At 43.5% G+C, this 24,152-nt stretch overlaps 1 protein-coding gene across 13 annotated transcripts in view; it reads left to right on the plus strand.

Annotated features, from left to right (window-relative positions):
- sipa1l1 (signal-induced proliferation-associated 1 like 1) overlaps positions 1–24,152 on the plus strand; it is a 371,020-nt gene that overhangs the window by 100,501 nt on the left and 246,367 nt on the right. The window lies entirely within an intron of this gene.

Consider the following 24,152-nt stretch of genomic DNA (forward strand, 5'->3'; position numbering starts at 1 on the left):
TTCCCGTGACACGTATCTATTTCTTAACATTTCTCATACCATTAAAAAAAAAAGAAAATATCCATTCTTAAGCACTCAAAACAGAACTCAAGTTAACTGATGCTGAATTCAGACTACCAGCGGTATGGGCTCACTTTGGGCTGGATTTTAAGAACAGCGAGCTCAAAAAACAGCAGCCTGCACACCAAAGAGCTGTCACTATCTTGCATGTGGCGGCTCATTTGAATAGCCGGGGCAGTGCCCACCCCCCCCTCCCGAATCACATGGAGGGGGCAGGCTGTCTGTCCCTGGCAATGGCATCACTTGCTTGTGCATAGGCACCGGCACCACTTTTAAAGGGCAGCTGGCCCTGCCAGTCAATTTGAATTTTTAAAGATGCACTCCCCCAAAATTAATTAAATAAATCTCTAGCACCCCTTTCCCACCCCCCAATAACAATTGCGTTAACTGTTTGCTCTTTCCCCCCCAAAATCACTTGCCTTTCAAATCTGACCTTCCCACACTTCCCTCCACCCCACCCCCCGCCACCAGACTGTAAAAACTTTGTAGTTCATCCCTTCCCACCATCTCCTAAACCCATTACGTTTATTTGACCCCGTCCCCTGCTGCTGCACTGAAAATCTGAACTCCTCCGAGTGTCGGCTGCCGCATTGAAGATTGCAGCGGGCTCGGACGATTGAAGGTAAGTCCATTTAAATCTATACATGTAACTAAATATTGGAATCCTGGTCCTGTTGCCCACCGGTGGTGGGGGGGCTGCCATGGAGCCTCACAGCCACTGGGGGGATTGGACCGGGCCTATCTAGCATCTGCCTCCGTGGTGGACTGCTGCCGGTGCCATCTTTCAGCCACCTCCCCTCTCCCCACCCCGCCATGGAGCCCAATGTCGAGGGCTTGGTAAAATCCAGCCCTTTGTCTTAGCAGATTCTCTCTCTTTGTCACTCTGCCTCATACTGATTGGTAACGGAGCTTTCTTCATGCTGTCCAGAAGGAGGAAGAAAGTCCTCTGACCCTTTCTTCAACTGAGTTAAGGATTGGCGGACCAATCAAAGTTACTACCGTAAATGAAAAGTTGCCCCTTTTGTGTGGAAGCTTGCAGCACCCATATGTTCAGCTACAGTCTCTGCTGGATGTATTTGAATGATAAACTGTTCTGGCATCAGGGTGCAAACGGTTATCAGTGACCTCAGCATTTTCCATTATTCCCAATTGACATTCTAAATGCCTTTAAAGTTGAGATGAGTAGAACGTTCTATCCTTGAGAATTAACTATTGTAATTTCAATGTAACTTCAAAGCAATATTGTAACAAACTTAAATAAAATCTTTTCCAGGTTATATAGGGAAAAGTTCCAAAATGTTAGATACTGCCATTAATTATTATATATGGAGCCCACTTTTGCTATGCCACTTTTTTTTTTACCAGTGGGTGCTCTGCATTAGAAAATGTTTTCTAGTCTCTAGTGGAATCAACCACAATTCTTTCCTCTGGTGATTCAGCTCTCATTTTATACACAGAGTATATTTGGCATCAGTTTCAACTAAGAATGGACTCAACTGTGATTTGGTTCAATGTGAAGGTGATTCTCTCATGCACTGATGTATGTGTTCATAATCTTCAATAGCAATAATTATCCATAGATACTAATTGTGTGATGCCAACTTTGTGTAATAATTCAAGAAGTTTGCCAATGCTTTATAAATTGATACTGAAACAACTCTTTGCGCAATCTTAGTATCATAAACAATGAATCTGAGTGTGAGATCTGCTTTTTATTTTGAATCCTTCCCGGTGATGGAAGCGAGCTGCAGATTTTGTACTGTATCACATGCATACATGGTAAATCTGGGTTTGGCTGATATTTCCTTTGTAGGAAGTCTTTGAACTTGCAATGTATTTGTAGGCCCTAATATATATATATAATATATTTGATTGCTGATAACATGAACATAACAATTAATTATACTTAATCAAAAAGGTTGAATAAAAGCATTGTGTGTTTTGGCACCCATGTTAATAGTGTATAACTTCACGTCTTTTAAAAGTGATTTTTAATCGAGTATGAGAAGGACTTTGCATTTATAGGCCCAAGTATCGTGTACACTTGGGAGAAGTCAGGATAATGGAGTGTATTCCACATTGCCTTTTGTGTTTTGAGAATTGTTGTACACCACTGAACGGAATATGGGCTAGCCATTGAAGCTGGAGGACAATTCAAAATGATCAACTAGAACATTGAACCTGAATAAGTCAGCCAGATGGAATGAACAGTTTTGTCTCATTCTCAACACTACCTGATCTCTGAATTTATTTGGGTACAAAATGTTCCATTGAAATGTTGGGTTCTACGGTAGATTTTCTTTTATATTCCAGTGAACTTTTGTGGGTATGTGTTCAGTGTGTAAAACTTAAAATAAAAAAAAAAGCAACAAAAGGAATGGTATCCTTATTGAAGATGTAAATGTCGAACAAAGCCTGCTACATAACTAGATGCAGTACATTGCTTATCTTTGCCTACATGTGGGAAATGCTGGAGGCACAGCAGTTCAAGCAAAATAATCGCATTCTTTTCTAGATCTATAATTCTGTTTCAAATAGTGATAAGAATGAGACCTTTGATTTCAAGTAAGTGATCAGCATTCAGTATTCTGTGTTATCAACTTCAAAAGCATGCCGTCTTGTTACATGTTGTTTCTTTTGGCCAATAGTCCAGTGTGGACTAATGATTGCCAGAGGGAAACATTACAGTGTAGAGAACTTTCAGAAGTTCTGAAGCTCAGATCACAAGGCTGAAAAAAAGGTTCATTAACTCTAGAGTACAGTCCTTAAAAGGTTTGGGTTCTGAAGAAGGGTCCACATTGGAAATGTAATCTTGTCTGCTCCGTCCACAGATGCAAACTGACCTGTGTGTTTTCCACAATTTCATGTTTTATTGATTCAAAAGTCTGTAACAACCTTCTGTTTTGCAGTTCATTTTGACTCGCTACCCCTGGTACTAGACTTTTTGTTGCATTAGTATTTGATATGGCAGAATTTTGTTAAGGCTTGTAGTGTCTGCATCATGCAACCTTGCTTTAAAAAAGGCATTGTAAGACGCTGAGCCAGGCAGACCAGAGAAGGGTGCAAGGTTTGAACCCCTGGTCTGTGCTCAAGTAGCTCATCTCAGTCAGGGTGCCAGCAGGGATGCTACAAGTGGTATTGGTATTTTTGGGTTAGAAAATTGGCGCCGCAGTCCACACTCCTGGTGGTACCCAGCAAATCCCACTGCAAAGCGTGTGTGTACATGTACTGTGGAGAACCCAACTGGGCTCAGAAGAGTATGCCACTGTAGTTGGATAGCCTGCCTGTACTCGCTGCTTAAACTCGCATGAAGAATTGCCAAGGGTTCCTGACATTTTGCAGAACTGTCCCCCAGCATGAAACAATGGCTTCAGTGGAGGGGTCGAAGGAAAAATGGGTAGCAAATACTCTACTTTTTAAAGCAGCAAAGAATTGTTTTATAATTGCATGTTTAAAGAGGCAATTATTGTACCTAAAACTTGTAAAAGTTTTTTTTTAAATGTAGAAGTATACCATAATGTTACAATGTATCAGTACTTTGGGTTAGTGCAGATGATGTATTGTTCCTTGCTTATGTGTGAGCATGCGTTCACTTCCATTAAAGATAAACTAAATGATTGTGATAGTTGTAAACCTGTTTGGGGTGAAGTGAGCAAAGCTAATGCAAGTAACTTGAAATGGCACAGTGACTGGAACCTCGCAGATTAATGATAGTCGGTCATATTTAAGGGCTTATTAATCTTTCAAGATTCGTCCTGTGCAATGTTCAAACAAGTATTTGAAAAAAAGATTGAGGACTGAACAAATATTTACTTTTGTATGACATACATGGTTCACTTCCCAAAATGATAAATATCCAGTTTCAAGTCTCATGGTCGAACAGGCTTTAATACCACAATCTTCTTGTTGCATTGTACCATTTTACAACCTGGTCTTGGCGATTTTTCTCTGGGTCCAAAGGGACTTTGCATGCGGTCAGATGAAATGAAAGCTTCGGCTTCAGCTACTGTTTCAGGAGCTGGTGAAGGATCAGCTCAATTTCAGACTGCTGCGTTGCTGATATTGATGAGATTTTCCGAATGTAAGGAAGTTGTCGCGGCCTGTTGCAGTACTTCAGAGTGTCAGCCTGACCTGTAAATTGAGCAATTATTTTAGAGAAGATTGTTCTTTTGGAAACATTGTGCCACTGGAACTGATCATTTCCAGCAGCTGAAATTCAGTGAGTGCTGTGTGAAAAAATTTGAATTGGTCAGTGCCGAGACAGCCATTACTTGCTTTAAAGCTGGAGGCTCTGGTTTCTGTTGATCTGTGAAGCTCATTCCATTACTTCCAGTGGGCAAAATGGTGGAAGATTTTCACTCAGGCCTTTGTTAGGTACATAGGAATAAGATTAGGTCATTCAGTAGATCATCACTGATCTGATTCTGAACTCCATTTTCAAAACCCTTTTTTTAAAAAAAAACCCTGCCTAATAAAAATATGCTTCTGAAATTTTCAACCAACCTAACCTCAACAGCTTGTTGCAGAGAAAGTTTAAGATTTCCACTGAAGAAGGAATTTTCCTGCACACAAGATCAGATGGCAGGTTGTTCAACCTTGCCCGTCTAAAGGTGGAGACCAAAGTTAGGAACGTCCTCATCAGGGAACTCTTTTTTGCTGACAATGCTGCATTAACATCTCACACTGAAGAGTGTCTGCAGAGACTCATCGACAGGATTGTGGCTGCCTGCAATGAATTTCGCCTAACCATCAGCCTAAAAAAAAACGGACATCATGGGACAGGACGTCAGAAATGCCCCATCCATAAATATCAGCAACCACACTCTGGAAATGGTTCAAGAGTTCACCTACCTAGGCTCAACTATCACCAGTAACCTGTCTCCCGATGCAGAATTAAACAAGCGCATGGGAAAGGCTTCCTCTGCTATGTCCAGACTGGCCAAGAGAGTGTGGGAAAATGGCGCACTGACACAGAACACAAAAGTCCGAGTGTATCAAGCCTGCGTCCTCAGTACCTTGCTCTACTGCAGCGAGGCCTGGACAACGTACGTCAGCCAAGAGCGACGTCTCAATTTATTCCATCTTCGCTGCCTACGGAGAATCCTTGGCATCAGGTGGCAGGACCGTATCTCCAACACAGAAGTCCTCGAGGCGGCCATCATCCCCAGCATATACACCCTACTAAGCCAGTGGCGCCTGAGATAGCTTGGCCATGTGAGCCGCATGGAAGATGGCAGGATCCCCAAGGACACATTGTACAGCGACCTCGTCACTGGTACCAGACCCACTGGCCGTCCATGGCTCCGCTTTAAAGACGTCTACAAACACGACATGGAGTCCTGTGACATTGATCACAAGTCGTGGGAGTCAGTTGCCAGAGCTGGCGGGCAGCCATAAAGGCGGGGCTAAAGCGTGGCTATTCGAAGAGACTAAGCAGTTGGCAGGAAAAAAGACAGAAGCGCAAGGAGAGAACCAACTGTGTAACAGCACTGACAACCAATTTTATCTGCAGCACCTGTGGAAGAGCCTGTTACTCTAGAATTGGCCTTTATAGCCATTCCAGGCGCTGCTGCACAAACCAATGACCACCTCCAGGTGCTTACCCATTGTCACTCGAGACCAGGAGGCCACAGAAGTGTGAAGGAGTGCTTTGTGACGTTACCCTTGAATCGCCTAGCTCTAATTCAGATGTCTCTGTATGCTTCTGCATTTGAAAATGCTCTCTCCATTTGGGTCCGAACCAGACTTTTGAAGGACATGGTGCGAGCGTGCGTGCACGAGTAAGTGGTGGGGCGTGTGCATGGGTTGGAGGCGGTGCTTGGGGCGTGTGTGTGGGGGGCGGGGTTGGTGTGGGATGAGTGCGTGGGTTGGGGGCTTGGTGTGGGGTGAGCGTGTGGGCGGGGGGCTTGGTGTGGGGTGAGTGCGTGGGCGGGGGGCTTGGTGTAGGGTGAGCGTGTGGGCGGGGGGTTTGGTGTGGGGCGTGTGGATGGGTTTGGAGGCAGTGCTTGGGGAGGGAGGTTGGTCTGTGGGGTGAGTGCGTGGGTGGAGGTTACTGTGTAGGGCGAAGTTGGCGGGTGGGAGGAGGTAGGTGTGTAGGGCGAGTGCATGGATTGGGGAGGTTGGTGTGTATTGTGAGTTCTTTGGGTGGGGGGGAGAGTTGGTGTTGGGTTGGATGTTTTTCACCGTTCAGGTGGACATAACATGGAAATTTCACATGCAGCATTGAGGAGCAGGTTTTGCTGAAATTGTGATTTAGATGCTTAGAAAATTATCTTAATACTGTACAATGACTGGTATTGACCAGTGACTTTTGCATGTTGTTTCCTAATTGCCACATTATAATCTCAGTGTTACAGCAACTCTCTTAACCTTGTCAAGTGTGGGCCATATGGCATTACGCAATGCCCCTTCCTTCTGACCTCCTGTAATTAAACTTTTTCCAACCGTCTAAATTTCACAGTGGCCAACCTTCCGCCCACAATAGCTATGTGGATTGGAGGAAATCGAGAGTGCCTACTTCAAGTGGTTTGAGCTTGCAACAGTGACTCGTTTGAACAGATTTCATATGGTTTGTTTGTTCCAGTACAAACTCAATTTTATCTTCATATCCTTAAAACAAAAGTCAATGAAGCACGAACATGGTGTAATGTTCTGCATGTGCAGCACAGCTTCTACCCACATATCTTTTTGAAAGTGGTATTTCCTGCATGTTAGTTTTGGAACCACATAAAGTATTTGTACACTTCATTAAATGTCTATCGCTGAGGGTTAGGTTTGTTCCAGTTTTTATTTTGGAATTGTTGCAGATTTTCTATTGGCTGTGCTGCTTTTAGATCATGGCCAGATCCCCAAACTGAGTAATTTTCTGGCAGTAGATTGCTTTGCAGCTCAAAATAAATTCCACCTTCTCTGGCTTTGGGTCGAAACATACTGTAAGTACAGTACTTGCATAATCCCAAAACTGCTCAGGAAAATTTATGAAGCTGAGTGACCGTATGATTGTGTGGGTGGGGGGGGTGGAGAAAGTGATGTGCGCTTGTGATATTCCTGCTAAAATCCTAAATGTTGATCTGTAGATCCCTTCCATTGATTATTCTTGTATTCTTTCCAGTTCTTACATTTAATGCAGTATTTTGTTGTATGTTGAATATTCGGTTATACAGTCTTCACATCAACTCTTAGCTGAGTGTCGAGGAGTGAGGGGGGTCTCAAAATGGAATTGTAGGTGATGAGCTACCAAGTAACAGCAACAGCTTTTATTTATACAGTGGCCTGAAATACACTGCAGTGGTGATATCGGTGACGAATTTCACAGGCTAAATTTTAATTCTGGTCTATTTCTGAGTCCCAGCCCCACATCGCATTGGCACCTGAGGCTGGATGTGATTTTTGACCAACTGGCCAATTGGTAGGTAAGGTGTGCACTTGCCATCTAATTAAGGATGGCAGGCAGGCTCCTGGGGCTGGAGGGCCAAAAGGAGGCCCTTCAACACTGAAAGATTGACAGTCCCACTGTCAGAGGTAGAACTGCTGATGAAGGGAAGAGAGAGAAAGCAGGGCAGCCTGTGGCTGCAGCCATGCCCAGCTCGGAATGTCGGCTCTGGGGGATGGGAGGAGGGATTAAAATGCTTCTGGAGCGCTGCCACCCCACCATCCCCCTGGTCTGCTGCCGGGAGGCTGGCTCCATGCATCTTCCTGGTTTTGGCTGCCGCGGGGGTGGGGTGGGGGGCACTGACTGACTCGAAAATTTCAGTTGACCTCCGAGCATTGGCCTTAATTGGCCCTTTAATTGTCTTAATAGGCTACCCACCACTTATGGACCGGTGGCTGTCATCCCACTGAACCAGCATGTTCCAAAATGGCCTGGAGGTGGGAACATGCCAGCAAATCGGCATGCTGGCCAATGACAGGAAGTTGCGGCCTCACTCGTCTCCTCTGGAGATCGAACATTCTCCCCCCATATGTTAAATGGTTTTGATGCCTGATCTTCCAGTGGTGAACTTATGCCAACATTTGTGGAAAACTTATTTGAATATGCTGAGTTGAGCTAGTGGTCAATCAGGCGCAGCACGGCAAATGAGCAATGTCTGGATCCTGTCAATTTTATAGTTTCTATAATAATTCTGACTACCATCGTTCCAATAAATCCATATATATTACGAGTGGCAGAATGCTATATTTATGCTCAAGTTTAATTTCCAAACTTATAATGGTTTGAGATTCATTTACGTGTTATAATAAAACCCATTTTGAGGGCCATCTGTAACAGAACCTGTAGATATGCCTCAGTGTGAATGGTAGTAAATTCAATTTTCAAAGTATATTTGAGGCATTAGAACATTATAGGCAGGTTTCGCTACCTCATTTAGTAAATGGATTGGAGAAAGTTAAGGGAATATATAAGCATTCAATTATTCATTATTCTGTTATACTTTATTGAGGTTACAATTCGCTTCTTGAGGGAGACAGTGCATGCTATTCTACACAAAGTGAACCAGATTGCTATCTGTTTACTAGCCTGAGCGTACAGTATTATAAAGATCAACAATGTAACCATATATTGCAGTTCACTTGGAGTCCATGGGCTTAATCTTCAGGCCCCAGTGGGGGTGGGCACAGGGGTGGATAGGCACATAAATTCACCCTGCTGGCCGGCGTGACGGTTTCCCAGTTGCATCTGGCCCCTTGGCTATTTTCCAGGAGGTGGGATGTTGGGGTGGGCATTGTTGGGGGTTGTGGGGGAGTAGAGGTGGTGGGTGCAGTGGGGTGGCAAGTTGCAGGTAGCCAATTCAGCTTGTTAAAGGCCTTTGTCAGAAACTGAGTGCAGTTTTCCAGTCAGTCTCCAGGTTGCCGGAGGCATCGGTGAACAGTGTAGCTGCCTGGAGGCGGACCGGGGAGCCAGCACAGCAGGCAGACTGAGAGGGCCTCTTTGCCTATCTGGCTGCATGCAGCTGCAGTCACAGGCTGCCCTGTGGAGGGACTCCATAATGGTGGCCTGGCTGCTGATGACTTTGTGTTAAAGTTTAAAAAACAATTTAGAGAAAGGGTGCCTCCATCTTGGGTGTCCTGTCTCTCACTCACCTGAAAAGGCAGCGTGTTGCTGCTTCAGTGCTGAAGGCCCTCCTATTAGCCCTCCTGGCTTCGAGAGCCCTCCCGCTGTCCTTAATTGGGTGGTAAGCCTGCCCTCCAGCCACTAATTGGCCAATTCGGGGAAAAATGAAAGCCAAGTGACTGTTTCCCATACATTGTGGGCTTCTGACCCCCATTTGACCTTGATGGCAGGGTCCTGAAGCCAACGTGGAAAATTCTGCAACATAGAGGTAGAGGAGCAGATATGTAGACAGATTTTGGAAAGATGTAAAGGTAACAGGTTTGTGGTGGTGGGTGATTTTAACTTCCCCCTATCTTGACTGGGACTCACTTAGTGCTAGGGGCTTGGATGGGGGAGACTTTGTGAGGAGCATCCAGGAGGGCTTCTTGAAGCAGTACGTAGATAGTCCAACTAGGGATGGGGCCATTCTGGACCTGGTATTGGGGAATGAGCCCGGCCAGGTGGTCGAAGTTTCAGTGGAGGAGCATTTCGGGAGCAGTGACCATAACTCCATATGTTTTAAGGTACTTTTGGATAAGGATGAATAGTCCTCGGGTGAAGGTGCTAAATTGGGGGAAGGCTAATTATAACAATATTAGGCAGGAACTGAAGAATTTAGATTGGGGGCGGCTGTTTGAGGGTAAATCAACATCTGACATGTGGGAGTCTTTCAAACGTCAGCTGATTAGAATCCAGGACTAGCATGTTCCTGTGAGGAAGAAAGACAAGTTTGGCAAGTTTCGGGAAGCTTGGATAACGCGGGATATTGTGAGCCTGGTCAAAAAGAAAAAGGAAGCATTTGTAAGGGCTGGAAGGCTAGGAACAGACGAAGCACTTGAGGAATATAAAGACAGTAGGAAGGAACTTAAGCAAGGACTTAGGAGGGCTAAAAGGGGTCATGAAAAGTCATTGGCAAACAGGATTAAGGAAAATCCCAAGGCTTTTTATCCATATATAAAGAGCAAGAGGGTAACCAGGGAAAGGGTTGGCCCACTCAAGGACAGAGATGGGAATCTATGCATGGAGCCAGAGGAAATGGGCGAGGTGCTAAATGAGTACTTTGCATCAGTATTCACCAAAGAGAAGGACTTGGTGGATGATAAGCCTTGGGAAGGGTGTACAGATAGTCTCAGTCATCTCATTATCAAAAAGGAGGAGGTGTTGGGTATCTTGCAAAGCATTAAGGTAGATAAGTCCCCAGGGCCTGATGGGATCTACCCTCGAACACTGAGGGAGGCAAGGGAGGAAATTGCTGGGGCCTTGACAGAAATCTTTGCATCCTCATTGGCTCCAGGTGAGGTCCCAAAGGACTGGAGAATAGCTAATGTTGTTCCTTTGTTTAAGAAGGGTGGCAAGGATAATCCAGGAAATTATAGGCCGGTGAGCCTTACGTCAGTGGTAGGGAAACTATTCGAGAGGATTATTCGGGACAGGATTTACTCCCATTTGGTAACAAATGAACTTATTAGCGAGAGGCAGCATGGTTTTGTGAAGGGGAGGTCGTGTCTTACTAATTTGATTGAGTTTTTTGAGGAAGTGACGAAGATGATTGATGAAGGAAGGGCAGTGGATGTTATCTATATGGACTTTAGTAAAGCCTTTGACAAGGTCCCGCATGGCAGACTGGTACAAAAGGTGATGTCACACGGGATCAGAGGTGAGCTGGCAAGATGGATACAGAACTGGCTCTGTCATAGAAGACAGAGGGTATCAGTGGATGGGTGTTTTTCTGAATGGAGGGATGTGACTAGTGGTGTTCCGCAGGGATCAGTGCTGGGACCTTTGCTGTTTGTAGTATATATAAATGATTTGGAGGAAAATGTAGCTGGTCTGATTAGTAAGTTTGCGGACGACACAAAGGTTGGTGGAGTTGCGGATAATGATGAGGATTGTCAGAGGATACAGCAGGATATAGATCGGTTGGAGACTTGGGCGGAGAAATGGCAGATGGTGTTTAATCCGGACAAATGTGAGGTGAAGCATTTTGGAAGGTCTAATGCAGGTGGGAGGTATACAGTAAATGGCAGAACCCTTAGGAGTATTGACAGGCAGAGAGATCTGGGCGTACAGGTCCACAGGTCACTGAAAGTGGCAACGCAGGTGGATAAGGTAGTCAAGAAGGCATATGGCATGCTTGCTTTCATCGGTAGGGGCATAGAGTATAAAAATTGGCAAGTCATGTTGCAGCTGTACAGAACCTTAGTTAGGCCACACTTAGAATATTGCGTGCAATTCTGGTCGCAACACTACCAGAAGGACGTGGAGGCTTTGGAGAGGGTACAGAGGAGGTTTACCAGTATGTTGCCTGGTCTGGAGGGCATTAGCTATGAGGAGAGGTTGGAAAAACTCGGATTGTTTTCACTGGAACGACGGAGGTGGAGGGGCGACATGATAGAGGTTTACAAAGTTATGAGCGGCATGGACAGAGTAGATAGTCAGAAGCTTTTTCCCAGGGTGGAAGAGTCAGTTACCAGGGGACATAGGTTTAAGGTGCGAGGGGCAAATTTTAGAGGGGATGTGCGAGGCAAGATTTTTACACAGAGGGTGGTGAGTGCCTGGAACTTGCTGCCAGGGGAGGTGGTGGAAGTAGATACGATAGCGACGTTTAAGAGACATCTTGACAAATACATGAATAGGAAGGGAATAGAGGGATATGGGCCCCGGAAGTGCCAAAGGTGTTGGTTTAGGCAGGCATCAAGATCGACACAGCCTTGGAGGGCCGACTGGCCTGTTCCTGTGCTGTACTGCAATTTGTTCTTTGTTCTTTGTTTCTGTGAATCATTATCATTAGGATATTATTTTGGGACAAATAAGAATTAAGTGCATATGTAGGCATATGAAGTAACAGAAAGTTGATGAAGGTTGTCTATATGGATTTTAAGAAAGCATTTGATAAAGTACCGCATAAAAGACTGGTTAACAAAGTTGAGGCTGATTGAATGGTAGGGTCAGTGTCCAATTGGATGAAAAATTGGCTTAAGGACAGAAAATGGTTGTCTTTCATACTGGAGGATGGTAGACCGGGTCAGTGCTGGGACCACTGCTTTTTGCTATATATAAATAACTTGGATTTTGGAGTGCAGAGTGGAATCTCAAATTTTGCTCACGACACCAACATTGAACGTGTGGCAAATTGAGGATGATATGAACCGCCTGCAACAGGAAATAGATGGGCTGGCAGAAAGGGCAGAGAGGTGGCAGATGGAATTTAATACTGACAAATGTGAGCTGATGCATTTTGGCAGAAGGGATAGGGTGAGGCAATGCAGACTTAATAGCACAGTTTTAAAAGTGTACTGGAATAGAGGGACCTGGGTTTGCATGTGCATCAGTCTTTAAAGATGGCAGGACATCTTGAGAGAGTGGTTCGCAAAGCATATGGGATCTTGGGCTTCATAAATAGAGGCATTGAGTACAAATGCAGGGATGTTTTGCTGAACTGGTTAAAGCTGTGGTGAGGCACCAACTATAGTATTGGGATAGTGTATTCTATCCAGAAAAGAAAATGTCTGTATTTTGACCTTTTGATCAGAGCTGAAAAGCTACAGAGATCTCTTTTAGTGGGCAAAGTGGACAGCAGCAGAAAGGGGGGGGGGGGGTGCAATCTGGGTACAGTTGGATGATGGACGTCATGGAGTGGTTGCAGACCTACAGTGGATGTGTGAGGATGGCGCAAAATAGATGAGCGTGACATACCATGATCTGGTAAGAGTAGCTGCAAGCAGTAGCAGAGTATTGTGTCCAGTTCTGGTCACCACTCTTTAGGAAGAGGGCCCTCGAGAGGGTGCAGAGGAGATTTACCTGAATGGGTCCAAGGATGGGGGATTTTAGTTACAAGATTAGCTTGGAAAAGCTGGGTTTGTTCTCCCTGGAACAGAGGAGACTGAGGGGAGATTTGATAGAGGTGTACAAGATTATGACAGGCTTAGATAAGTTAGACAAGGAAACACCGTTCCCATTAATTGGTGGTAAAAGAACTCGGGGATGTCGTTTGAATGTTTTGGGCAAGAGATGCAAGGGGAAATGTGAGGAAGAACTTTTTGACACAGCGAGTGGTAAGGACCTGGAACTCGCTGCTCACGAGTGTGTGGAAGCCGAGACACACTGATTTCAAAAGAAAATTAGATGGACGTTTGAAGTGGGGGAGTGGGACTGACTAGGTTGCTCTGTGGAGAGCTGGCATGGACTTAATGGCCTGAATGGCCTCTTATGCCATAAATGACTCTGACTCTAATGGTGCGATTTCTTTGTTTTTGGGGTAACAGTTGAGCACTGAACTCAGCAGCAGTAAAGTAACAAGAAATATTTAATTATCCTAATGTTTATTACAAAATAAATTTTTACAACACCAATAACTTGTATTTATATAGCACCTTTAACATACTAAAACATCCCAAGGCATTTCACAGGAGTTCTATCAAACAGAATTTGACACTGAGTTCCATGAGTTATTTGGGTAGATGACCAAAAGATTGGCCAGAGAAAGGTTTTGAGGAGCATCTTGAAGCAGGAAAGCTAGGTAGAGAGGCCACTTGATGTAGCTCAATAAGTGCTTTGACAGTTATCGGCTGTTACGTCTGTTCTCCAGCAGACAGAAGTGGTAACTATGATTTGATTTTATGAGAATGAGTATGGGTATTCTTTTTGATTTATCTTGTATGCTCAATGTGGATAATGAGGCAGCAGAAGCTACCATCTTGAATAAACACAAAACATACAGTTGCCATGTATCCAATGTCATTATTTTTCAATCCAAGTGACAGTGGGGTTAACACTGGCTTAATTGTAGCAAAATTCGTAATTGTCATTGGTTTCAGTGGGGGTGGTGAGGGGTAACAGTGGAGTGGAGCAAAAATGCCAGGGAATGAGAGTGATGGTCGTAATTGTGTAAGTCACTGACGCCATTACTTCCTGGAGCGTCTGTGCTAGAAAAATGACATACGCCATGGATGTGCCATTATTGTACTGCAAGCTTTCAGCAAACTCTGAGCCAGTTTTATTAGTGCCGAAAACGTCCCCAGCTGTTTCACAGGAATGTGAGAGAAATGAACACCTGAAAAAGTAGTAGAGAGGTGGCCAAAAGGTTGGTTGAAAGGATGGCTTTTAAGGAGGGTCTTGAAAGAAGAAAGGTTTTATGAAGGGAATGTGGGAGTGGAATCCAGGCAGCTGAAGTCATGGCTGCCAATGGTGGGGTGAAGTTGGATGGAATTGGTGGCAAGAGAGCTGGGTTTTGTGGTAGAGGTTGAATGAAATGGCTTTTTCTTCCTCTTGTTTAGTTGGAGGAAATTCAGACTCATCCACAACAGAATGTTTGTTGTATAAGCAGTCTGGAAGCACATGAGCAGTTGTGGAGTTTATAAAAGCATGGCAGAGGTGGGTGGTGTTAGTGTATATGTGGAACTGACCCCATGTCTTGGATGATGATTTGTCATCAAGGGGCAGCGTGTAGATGCAGCTTCAAAGATGGATCTCTGGTGGTGTGTGTCGGGGATGGGGCTGATAGGATTCTGAAAGTAATGGCATGGGGAGAGATGCCATTGTTCGACATGCTCTAACTACAATTATATAGGTAAGAGTGGAATCAACAAGGGGAGTCCCATGGTGCTGGACAGCTCTGGAGAGGCATATGGATAGCACGTTTCTAGATGTGGTCACCCTGCAGCTTAAGATTTCACAGGGAGCGAGGGAATGGGTGACCTCCAGGTTGTCAAGAAGAAGCAGGCAGGTTGTTAATAAGATTGGTGAGTTACAGGTGCAGATTGACATGTGGAAATATGATGTGGCTATAACAGAGACCCGGCTCAAAGAAGGGCAGGGCTGGGTGTCAAGTATTCCTAGATACAAGATGTTCAGGAAAGATCGAAAGGGAAGAAAAGGCAGCGGGAGGGGCAGTATTGATTAAGGATAGCATTGCAGAGCTGGAGAGAGAGGATATCCCTGAGGGGTCAAGGACGGAATCTAGCTAGAGCTAAAGAACAAAAAAGGGGCAGTTACATTACTCGGTGTAGTCTATAGGCCACCGAGTACTCGAAAGGATGAAAAGGAACAAATTTGAAAGGAAATTGCAGAGGGATGCAAGAATTATAGAACTGTTGTAATGGAGGACTTTAATTATCCAAATATTGACTGGGATAGTCATAGTGTAAAGGGCAGCGAGGGGCAAGAGTTCCGAGAGTGGATTCAGGAAAATTTTTGACAGCAGTATGTTTCCAGTCCAATAAAAGGGCAGCCGCTGCTGGACCTGGTTCTTGGGAATGAGGTAGGCCAAATGGATCAAATATCAGTAGAAGAACATTTAGGTGACTGATCATTCTATCCCAAGGTTTAGGTTGGTTACGGAAAAGGATAAACAACAATTTAGAGCAAGAATAATTAACTGGGGGAAAGCCAACTTTAATAGCATAGGAATAGATCCGGGTCAAATAAATTGGAATCAAAGGTTGGCAGGAAAAACATTAGCTGAACAATGGGCTACCTTCAAAGAAGAGATGGTTCGGACACAGTCAAGGTATATTCACTTGAAGGGGAAAGGTAGGGCAAGTAAATCCAGAACTCCCTGAATGACAAAAGAGATGGCAATGAAGAAAAAGTATGCTTATGACAGATGTCCAGTAGATAATACGATGGAGAACCAGGCTGAATATAGAAGGTACAGAGGGGAAATGAAAAGGCAAGTAAGAGAGGTATTAAATGAATACTTTACCAAGGAAGATTATGTTACCCAGACCACAGTGAAAGAGGAGGTAATTAATACACTAGAAGGATTTAAAATTTGAGGAGGTACTAAATAGGTTGTCTATACTTAAAGTTGATAGAGCACCAAGGCTGGATGAGATGCATCCAAGGATACTGAGAGAAGTGAGAATGGAAATTGCGGAGACACTGGCCATAATTTTCCAGCCTTCCTTAAATCCAGGGGTGGTGCCAGAGGACTGGAGATTTGCAAATGTTGCACCCTTGTTCAAAACAGAATATAAAGATATGTCCAGCAACTACAGGCCAGTCAGTTCAACTTCAGTGGTGTGGAAACATTTTGAGAGAAAATTAATAATCACATTGACAAATTCAGATTAATTAAGGAAAACCAGCACAGATTTGTTAAGGAACAATCGTGTTTAATTAACTTGCTGTAGTGTTTTGAAGAGGTAACAGGGTTGTTGAGGGCAATGCAATTAATGTGATGTACATGAACTTCCAAAAGGCATTTGATACAGTGCCACACAACAGACGTGTAAGCAAAGTTATACCTCATGGAATAAAAGGGACAGTAGCAACATGGATATGAAATTGGTTGAGGGACAGGGAACAGAGTGGTGGTTAATGGATGTTCTTTGGGCTGGAGGAAGGTTTGTAGTGGAGTTCCCCAGAGATCAGTGCTGGGACTCTTGTTCTTCTTGATGTATATTAATAGCCTAGACATTGGTGTACAGGACACAATTTCAAAATTTGTGATGATATGAAACTTGAAACAACTGTGAACTGTGAGGAGGTAGTGTCGAACTTCAAGAGGGCATAAACAAGTTGGTGGAATGGGCAGACAAGTGGCAGATGATGCTCAATGCAGAGAAATGTGAGGTGATTTATTTTGGTAGGAAGTACATGGAGAGACAATGTAATGTACAGAGTACAATTCTAAAAGGTGTGCGTGCATGAGCAGAGGGACCTGGGAGTATTTGTGCATAAGTCATTGAAGGTGGCAGGGTATGTTGAGAGAACGATTAATGAAGCATACAGTATCCTAGGCTTTATTAATAGGGGTATAGAGTCGAAGAGCAAGGAGGTTATGTTGAACTTATATAAGACACAAGTTTGGCCTCAGCTGGAGCATTGCATCCAGTTCAGGTGCCACACTTTAGGAAAGATGTGAAGTCGTTGGAGAGAGTACAGAAAAGATTCAAGAGAACTGAGTTCCTCATCCCTGGAACCATTATGAAGACAGATTGAAGAAGTTGGGACTGTTTTCCTTGGAGAAGAGAAGGCTGAGAGGAGATTTGATTGAGGTATCAAAAGTCATGAGGGGTCCGGATAAAGTGGATAGGGAAAAACTGTTCCCACTTGTGAAAGGATCAAGAATGAGAGGGCACAGATTTAAAGTGATTGGCAAAAGAAGCAAAAGTGACATGAGGAAAAACCTCTTCACGCAGCGAGTGGCTAGGATCTTGAATGCAATGCCTGAGAATGTGGTGGAGGCAGGTTCAATCGAGGCATTCAAAGGAATAAGTTACCTGAAAAGGAAAAATGTACAGGGTTATGGGGTGAAGGCAGGGGAATGGCAGTAAGTGAATTGCTCACTTAGCCGGTGCAGACACGATGGGCCGAATGGCCTCCTGTGTTGTAACAATTCTATGATTTGAGGAGCAAATCAACCACATCAAAGGCTGTAGAGTGGATGATGAGAGATAATGAACCACAGCACAATTTCAAGATTTAAACCCCATTCCCCGCTATTGCATTAACAGTTGCAGCTCCAAACAATGTTGTATAAGGATCAGAAAAACTTTGTTTTAACTCTTGCACATCTCTGTGATTCAGAGAGCAGCCAGTTTATGATCTTGATTTTGAGTCATTTTCTGACTTGTTTTTGTGAGATAGTGTCATGAGGAGAATGCAATATTTTTCCCTTGAGCTTTCCTACCCCTTAATCAGGGAGTTGTGTGTGTTCTGCTCAAAGTTACATTTTGGGGAACCTGTGGTTAAAGTGTTAATTGTTCTGTACTGGAACTTTGCTATTGAGAGGGGTAATAATGTGTGGTGCTCCTTCAGCATCACGGTGAACTGATTTGTAGTGTTGTGTTCAAGCTGTGATTGCTTCTTAGTTCTTTTTGATGCTTTAAAAATGTTGATTTTAGTCTGTGTTTTAATAGTTAGCAATGAATCCTTTAAAATGTGGTGAGGTTTGTATCTAGTGGAAAATGTTTTCTGTGGGCAACATAATCCAACCACGAGTAAGATTCTTTTGTTGTCTCAAGCAGCATGATTTACGTTAAATGTCTCCAAATTAAAGCTACTAGAGGGCAATTATAAGATTGTGATATTCTTTTGTGTTTTTTGACAAAACTCTATTGTCTGTCTGAACAAAATGGAATTACTTTTCTCAAAAAAGCATAGTTTTGTACTATTGGAAGGATTGAAATAAAATGTCACTTAATTTAGGTTTGCTGTAATTGTTCAAAGTTTACACTGAGTGCTGATCCCTGATTTTCAGCTTGGAAGGTGTCGGTTTTCTCCCCCAAATTAAAGCTCCGACAAAATGTCTTCATTGCTGTGGGCAGCTGAATCGTCAATATTGTAATTCAACCACCAAGAATATTCTGTTTTAAAATGGAAAGTAGAGCACCTTTCCCAAGACTGATATTTTGAATGTAGCCAGGCAGAGCAGCCCACAATTGTTGAATTATCCTCGCATGCAACCAGAGCCTAACTCTGAGACAGGGAGTGAGTGGCAGATGCTATTGCTGACATTTGTTCCTGCAGCTGCTCTGATTTAGAGTTGGTGAGCACTGGATTAGCATTATGTGCATTGTATTTAAAAGATCAGTATAGGTGAGGCAGGCTATTTTATCCATCTAGTTAATCCTCTGTAGAAATTTATGTTTATATTTTCCTCCCCTCCCACTAAATCACAGCAGCTAAGTACTATCTCTTGTACTATCTCTTGTACTATCTCTTGTACTATCTCTTGTACTATCTCTTGTACTATCTCTTGTACTATCTCTTGTACTTCCACGAACCTACTGGAAAACTATTCCAAATATAAAAATCTTGAGTGAAGAAGTGCTTCTTGACATTATTTTGCATTTTTACCTGAGAGCACTACTCAGCTTTAGCATGACTGCCTCATATTTAAACTTTACTGATTTTGCAATATGACTCAGCATTCCATTTGCTGCTCTTATAATCTTGGGCTTTGTCAGTGTTGAGTCAGCTATCACTCCCAGATCTTTCATCCTCTCTCCTTACTAGCTTGAGCTCATTCTTCATACATACAAAAGTTACAAAAAATGAGGAGCAGGAAAAGACCTACTCATCCATCTAGACTGTCCCTTGCAATTGTGATGCCTTGTGCATCACAATACAGGCAATTCCTACCTGTATAATCTCCTAGGTGAGGCGGAGGAACAGTTTATAACCCACATTTTCTTCAGTGTGTAATATCTTGCATTTACTTACATTGACTTCAATCTGCCATAAGTCTGCAAATACCATTTATTAATTTCCCTTTCCATGAATAAAGCTCAGATTCGGGAACAATAGCTTTAAGATGTTGATACTGTTGTTTAAAGACTTAGCTTGTAATACTCTAGCCTTATTGTATTTTCAGGATAAATGTTCAGTCTTTAGAATATCAGTCACATTGTGACCTCTAATCCGATCTGTTACTGGTATATCTGATCATTGGGAAATATATCAATCACTTGTGTGCTTTGGTGGGTGGTCACTACTGGGCAGCCATGATAACAGAGAAGAGGTACATTAACAGGCAGTGTAGGTTATGAATGTGGGTTGTGCTAAGCAGGAGTATTTAGTTGATGCCCAAATAATGCAAGTCAGCAGTTCTTGCATTTTCCCTTCTAGTTTCTTTTGGCACCTCATCACTTGATTGTCATTTTTTGTTGTTGCATCTTTCCTTTACTGGGGTACATTGAAACCAGTTGTAGTGCCCTGATAGCTCAGCTGGCACAACGCAAGTTTTGAATTAGTGATTGTTCCTGATGTGTGTGCCACATCATACGTGCATCTACCCAGTCTATCATTAGCGATCCCTAATATCTGTACGGTTGGAAATATGGTGTGAGGCAGGAAGATTATTTTCTGGAGCTTGGGACTGAATGGAAATAAAATGGCACTAGATCAGGTCATAATATTTGATACATTTTGATTACATAACTGTAGTTGAGAAATGTGCTGGTTTTTAAATAATGAAGCAAATAAACATGATTTTGACAGCATTCTGATGAACTTGTTAGTTTTTTTTAAATGCACCTGGCTATTTTACTGTATTTGGACTTTCATAAGCACATAGGTAGTTAACATATTGAAGCTTTGCTTTTTGATACATAGAATGAGCAGGTACATGGGTAAATCTTGTATTTCGAACCTCGTGAAGTTCAAGTATCTACAGATATAGATGGAGAAAGGCAGAGAACTTCAAGTTGTATCTCCAGACCTGCGTTGAAATATCTGGTATTCCATCATTATTTTTTATTATCTGGAAAGATTACATCTGGAAGAATCAGCCTCCAATCCTGCTAGTGATGTCTTGCTGAAAAGTTTGTGTTTATTGGACATCTGATGAGGACTGTATCAGGCTCAGCTGTATTGCCCCATTTTATTGAATAACCAGTACAAGTAACCTCTCGGCTACCACCTAGCAAAATGTAATCTTGCCTTCTAAATTTATTTATGCAAGAATGGACTAAAGTTGCATATCTAGCTATACAAGGGAAGCAAACCAATTTTCCATTTTCATTGTGATTTTGTTTCTTGTCCTGAATGCTGTAACCAAATTAATTTATCAGAAGTGTGAGCATGTTTTCAGTGCAGAGTAGTTGTGTCACAGATTACTCTTTGGAACCCTCTTGTGTGTGTAAACTATTACTACCTCTACTTAAAGAGTAATTTATTCATGGCATCGTAGGAGGCCATTCAGCCTATTGAGTCCATGCCAGCCCTCTGTGGAGCAATCCAGTCAGTCCCACTCCTCTGCTCGCTCCCCGTAGCCCTTCAACTTTATTTCCTTCTACAGCCGTGTATTTGTGTAATACAGGTGTGTTGATTTACCATCTTCAGCTTGTCTGCCCATATCGAAGATGGAAGCAAGCGTACAATTTTATTTTGAATCTGTGCAGTGCATGGAGTGAATTATGTATGTTATTTGCTTAGTAGTCCATGAAATCTGCAGGACTCCCAATAAAAAGGAATTGCAAGGTATTTCCGAAGCCTTTGTTCCTCTGTTCCAACATGCTTCTGGTTTCTGAAGTGGTATTTTGACATTTGTGGTTAGTATTTAACATAGGAGTATGAAAAATAAATGCCTTTTTTATTAAAGGTAAAACACAAATGTTCTACAAGTATTCTGCAGGTGTAACGAGCAATGTATATGAACTGGCCTCACTAGTAGAAGCTGATAGAGTCATGAGGATCAAACTCTGGGATTGTTGGTATCTTGATCTGCTGATGCAGACAAATTGCAGGTGGATCCATGCATCCTTTTAAAAGGCAAGTCAGTCTCTCAGGGAATTGAACATGAGTAGTAAAGGCCAAGCATACTCTTTAGGTGAAAAGGTTAGGGGATACTTCAACCAAGCCATGAAAACATAATTTGGTCCCCATTATAAAGTTGTACAATCTATTTTGGTACAGAAACTTGGAAAGTAGATTTAGTTGCAACTTAGGAGGGATTTCTCTGTGTAATATAGGGTGAGGAACAGGGAGATGTAAAACTGAGGCAGTGCAGTGCCACCACTGGTAGGAGGGTATAACTACTGTGTAACCAGTTCACATAGGCAATTTGTTATGAATGTGGACACAGGAATTTGTAATGGAAGTGTATGTAGATGTAGTTTTTAAAAAAATTATGGCATTTTCGTTGTGTAATATGCACTTGACCATGACCTGGGACATGTGGTTCCAGTCGTCGTCTTCTTTGGCCTCCTTGTCTCGAGAGACAATGGGTAAGTGCCTGGAGGTGGTCAGTGGTTTGGGAAGCAGCACCTGGAGTGGCTATAAAGGCCAATTCTAGAGTGATAGATTCTTCCACAGGTGCTGCAGATAAAATTGGTTGTCGGGGATGTTACACAGTTGGCTCTCCCCTTGCGCTTCTGTCTTTTTTCTTGCCAACTGCAAAGTCTCTTCGACTTGCCACTCTTTAGCCCCGCTTTTATGGCTGTCCGCAAGCTCTGGCGATCACTGGCAACTGACTCCCACGACCTGTGATCAATGTCACAGGACTTCATGTCGCGTTTGCAGATGTCTTTAAAGCGGAGACATGGACGGCCGGTGGGTCTGATACCAGTGACGAGCTCGCTGTACAATATGTCCTTGGGGATCCTGCCATCTTCCATGAGGCTCACATGGCCAAGCCATCTCAAGCGCTGCTGGCTCAGTAGGGTGTATATGCTGGGGATGTTGGCCGCCTCGAGGACTTCTCCATTGGAGATACAGTCCTGCCACCTGATGCCAAGGATTCTCCAGAGGCAGCGAAGATGGAATGAATTGAGACGTTGCTCTTGGCTGACATACGTTGTCCAGGCCTCGCTGCCATAGAGCAAGGTACCGAGGACACAGGCTTGATATACTCGGACTTTTGTGTTCCGTGTCAGTGCACCATTTTCCCACACCCTCTTGGCCAGTCTGGACATAGCAGCGGACGCCTTTCCCATGCGCTTGTTGATTTCTGCATTGAGAGACAGGTTACTGGTGATAGTTGAGCCTAGGTAGGCGAACTCTTGAACCGCATCCAGAGCGTGGTCGCTGATATTGATGGATGGGGCATTTCTGACGTCCTGTCCCATGATGTTTGTTTTCTTGAGACTGATGGTTAGGCCAAATTCATTGCAGGCAGCCGCAATCCTGTTGATGAGTCTCTGCAGACACTCTTCTGTGTGGGATATTAATGCAGCATCGTCAGCAAAGAGGAGTTCCCTAATGAGGACCTTCCGTACTTTGGTCTTCGCTCTTAGACGGGCAAGGTTGAACAACCTGCCATCTAATCTTTTGTGGAGGAAAATTCCTTCTTCTGAAGACTTGAACGCATGTGAAAGCAGCAGGGAGAAGAAAATCCCAAACAGTGTAGGTGCGAGAACACAGCCCTGTTTCACAGCATTCAGGATAGGAAAGGGGTCTGATGAGGGCCGCTATGCTGAATTGTGCCTTTCGTATCGTCATGGAATGAGGTGATGATACTTAGTAGCTTTGGTGGACGTCCGATCTTTGCTAGTAGTCTGAAGAGACCACGTCTGCTGACTAGGAACTCCATAATATCATTCGTAGCTTTCCCAATACCGAACATTTGTTCCTGCTGGGGGACTTTAACGCCAGGGTTGAGGCCGACCATGACTCGTGGCCCTCCTGCCTTGGGCGCTATGGCATTGGAAGTATGAATGAGAATGGACAAAGACTGCTGGAGTTGTGTACCTATCATAACCTCTGCATCACCAACTCGTTCTTTTAACACTGAACCTGTCACCAGGTTTCACGTCATTGGCACCAGCTGGGCCTCATCATCACAAGATGAGCCTCATTAAACAGCGCTCAAATCACACGTAGCTTCCACAGTGCGGACTGTGACACCGACCACTCCCTGGTGTGCAGCAAGGTTAGACTCAAACCAAAGAATTTTTAAAAAAAAGTTATGATATGGCATTTTCGTTGTGTAATATGCACTTGACCATGACCATGTGGTTCCAGTGGTGCTCTTGAATCAGTTGCTTGCTGTATGGGAGTAGCCAGGACTTAATTTGCTATTGGTTTTTCCTTCCTTTTTCTGTTGCTCAGCAATTCACACATCTCCATTTCCAGCAAAACTGGAAGATATGTTATTTGGTTCTGATGAAAGGCTGTGCCTTACACCAACAGATTTCCTTTCTTTACAGATGCTGCCTGGCTTACTGAGTGTTTTCTATGATTTTCTGTTTCAGATTTCCAGCATCTCTGGTATTTTGTTTTTTGTCACTATTTTTCCCGATAACTGAGGTTGGGGACCTGATGTGTGGGAAATGGCGTACACGTGTCCACATCCAGACACTTGTATTATAAAGTGTATTGGAAAACCTCTTGCTGTGGGTTATAGTGATTTAGTGATGGACTATTTTGGAGTAAGATGTGTAGTGAAAAATTCATTGATTCTGTATAAGCAAACCAGTGTCTTTTATTTAAAGAAAAGTGCCACTTGGTAAAAGGCACTGACCAGTATGGTGTTTGCAGACCAGGAAGATCTCTAGTTACTATTCGCATCAGTGCCTTTGGGTTTGGAAAGGCACAATCAGCCAGGGCTTCTAGT

The sequence above is a fragment of the Heterodontus francisci genome, chromosome 9 (genome assembly GCF_036365525.1).
Source record: "Heterodontus francisci isolate sHetFra1 chromosome 9, sHetFra1.hap1, whole genome shotgun sequence".
NCBI classification, from domain to species: Eukaryota; Metazoa; Chordata; class Chondrichthyes; order Heterodontiformes; family Heterodontidae; genus Heterodontus; species Heterodontus francisci.